The sequence below is a fragment of the Contarinia nasturtii genome, unplaced genomic scaffold (genome assembly GCF_009176525.2).
Source record: "Contarinia nasturtii isolate CC-2019 unplaced genomic scaffold, AAFC_CNas_1.1 Cnas_scaffold_5570, whole genome shotgun sequence".
Lineage (NCBI taxonomy): Eukaryota > Metazoa > Arthropoda > Insecta > Diptera > Cecidomyiidae > Contarinia > Contarinia nasturtii.
The window spans coordinates 1-3,474 of record NW_022202841.1 but is presented as its reverse complement, the minus strand read 5'-3'; the positions used below and the strand labels follow the sequence as shown (position 1 = coordinate 3,474).

The 3,474-nt window shown below is 33.1% G+C and overlaps 1 long non-coding RNA gene across 1 annotated transcript; it reads right to left on the bottom strand.

Moving 5' to 3' along the window:
* Positions 1-917: 917 nt before the first annotated feature.
* LOC116351492 lies at positions 918-2,833 on the bottom strand. Its single transcript, XR_004202150.1, has 3 exons — positions 1,965-2,833; positions 1,045-1,072; positions 918-959 (listed from the first exon to the last, which is right to left on the bottom strand). It is a non-coding gene; the product is annotated as an uncharacterized LOC116351492 (long non-coding RNA).
* Between the last annotated feature and the right edge of the window lie 641 nt (positions 2,834-3,474).

The window sequence follows — 3,474 nt, the reverse complement described above, 5'->3', positions numbered from 1 at the left end:
CACAATTAAAATTATTCAGCAAATGAACTATATGGACAGTGTATGTTCAATGTCTTTTGGGAAATAAATACAAGGTGCGTCTCAAAGTAAACAGGACTTTGTGTATAAAAAAATGGTTTTTGAAATATCTAATTCGTTGGACTTTCAAAATTTAACACAAAAGTTGATTATTTTTTGTTCGAAATTCATTTTTGTACCGATAAAAAAACATACTGACATATCAGACGCAATTACTCCGCTTCCAGTAAACCAAATATCATGAATTTTTTACTGGAAGTCGGAAAATGATGTACCTTTCCAACGAGCTAAGTCACATATAGGTGTTGCCACCCGAAAATGCTCTATACACAAACTCCTCCCGTGTAGTATACGGGCGCTAATTTGAAGTCGCAGGCACTCTTATTCGCGCTATCGGAGATTCCTCTTTAAACATTTTCGCATAAAGACACAGCAACAGAATATGAGTTTTGCATACAGTACATACAGTCGACAGAGTCACTTACTAGCATAGCACACAATATGAATAGTATGCACAATGTGCATAGTGTGCTATGATATTGAGCGACTCTGTGGACTGTATGTACAGTATACATAACTCATATTCGGTTGCTGTGTCTTTATGCGAAAATGTTTAAAGAGAAATCCTCGATAGCGCGACAAAATATTTTGCGCTCTCGGTCATTCCTCTTCCAAAGCGCAAATAAGAGCGCCTGCGACTTCCATTTAGCGCCCGTATACTACACGGGCTGTTACTTTTCCGCACACCCACTGTAAAAAACGATTTTTAGCAATTTCAAATTTTTGAGCTGATTGCAATACTTTACTGCACAGAGTGTTCGGAAAAGTGATAGACTCAAAGGTCTGGTCCAAAAATGTTTAAGGTCAAATTAAAAAAAATGCCACCAGATGTTCATTGCTTACCATTCCCAGTAGCGTTGAAAAATACTTCCGATGCTTCTCTGCAGTGAAGGTTTTTTCGAAGATTATGAATGAATAAAAACGGTTTTTTAGTTATTTATTGGTTGTAAAAACACTTGTACTTACTTATATTTGGCTTGCCTGAATCGATTGACTGAAATTGATCAAAATTCATTAGTTTGCGATTGACATGTATTAAATTTCATCAGAAATGCATAGCTTTGGCATAGATATAAATATAATTATTTTGTATTTTATCGTGCTAACAAATAACTTATTGAAAAACGAATAGAAAAACGAATTTTGGGGTAACTGGAATACTTTACTCTAGGGGAAAATATCGAATAAAATAAGTTACGAATATGCTGCGTATAAGAATATAAACCGCATATACGGAAGAATATTTGCAAATAATATTTGCAAATAACTCCGTATATATGTGGTTTATACGCAAATATGCAGCGTATATGCGGCATACTTGCGATGTCTTCATCTATTTGTAGTATATTCAGTAAAAAAATACTTGCGTATAAACCGTATAAACATATCGATAATTCCCCCTAGACTTTACTGCACACAGTGGGTGTGCGGAAAAGTAAAAAACGACATCTGGAAGTGTTTGTATTCAATTATGTAAGTGATGTATGTTTTTGTTATTAATTTAATTTAATATTTGTTTTGCTCTCAATTGGTGTTCTCTGCAGAGCTGTCAACGAACAGCAACGAACGATTCGTTGACAGCTCTGGTTGAATGAGATATGAAAAAATTACTGAGCACAAAAACGAGTTAAATTTTTTTCAAGCGATCTTTTGCTCTAAACAAAAATATATTCCTTTTCTAAGCTAACCAAAAATATGTAGTGTGTCTTCATCATTTCATATTTTCCTACTAACACCTTACGAACAACGAACGAACGTCACAAACATTTGAATTTCTACGAGCGAATGGACAAAATAACAATATTTTTTTCTTACGACGAACGAAAAATCGTTCCGTTTGTTGATAGCAATTACGGTTAATAATTTTCTTGTTGAATGAAATTTACCTTGATTGCGATGACTTTCAATGCCACTGGTCCCAGAGAGAGCAAAATATAGAATCAACACACCCAATGACTTCATTTTTCACAATAAAACGTTATTCGATGCTTTTCACTAAATGCAAACAACAAAGCAGTATGAACTGAAATAAAGAAATACATCTTTTTGAACCTTAACTTTTCATGATTGATCGCAGAGAATAAAGCAGACTGATGGCCGAATTCGATGCTTGAATTTAAGCATTTCTAATCGGCGACACATAACCACTGATACCGCCTTTTTCACATTTAACGTTGAAGATAGACATTATACGTGCATTATGATGGCCACATATTCCATTTAATCAATATAAACAATCGTATGGGACAATCTCGGTTGTTATGAATATATTAATAAATTCAATAACACTTCAACAAAACACACATTGTGCATCTATTCCAGTGGATGAAACATATGTACACGATTCAGCGATTCAACGTGACCACAGTGCAATTATTTTGTAAACATCTTAACCCCCCGAATGTCTTTATAAATATGCATTTTCAGTATATCTATGAATCTTTGTGGTGTCGAATGCAAGAAATGAATAATATCGATCAAAACTCATAAAGGATAAGTTTGTATGTGAGCTCTTGTTAATTTAGTAAAAGCTCGTTTTAGTCGCCGAAAATATTTCTTTCACTTTTATTTATATTTTGAAATCATTTCATTTCAGTGAAAGACTAAGTTATACCGCACATTTTCTTTTCAAAACAAAATTTATGTCTTCGAAGAACATAAAATCAATCCAATTCGATACTCTGATTACTTAAATCTCTAGACCAAATTACACATCCGGATAAAGAAATCAAAAAACTAACAAAATTCCCTTGGTGGAATGTTCAACAGTTGAATAACACTTCGAAATTGAACGCAAACTACTGCACCTTGTCGAGCGATCTACATTTATATCATCGAAAAGCATTGATAATGAAATGAAACTGCACAATATTATTGAATGCTTGTAATGTGTGCTCATATTGGATTGATTTAATGTCATATTTGCAATATGCATGGATTTGTATGCGGAACTTTGAACTGGCGATAAGAAATCTGTTAAGCATTGATTGGGATTGAGATCATTTTATTTTAACTCTTTATTCAGGCGTCAATTTATTATGAAACAGATGTTGAACTCTACAATTGTTTGTTAGTTTACATATCTAAATGAATTTCAAATAGATGAGAGAAAACAATAGGAATTTACCATGTTTTTTTTGCGACAGAAAAAAAGCTCAACAAATAATCCTTATTATAATAATCCTTTTCTTCTCGGCTGCGGAAATTCCCAAAAGTGTCATGACTTTGTTATTTACAAAGTTGAAAGAAAAATAAATATATAATCGAAAATTAGAATCCAAAATGTTTCAACTATTTCGTAATTGACAATAAGACACATCAAATCACTATATAATAAAGAGTCTTACGGGAGTAAGACGAACTTTTCCGCACGGTGGTAGTTGCGTATTTTATTAA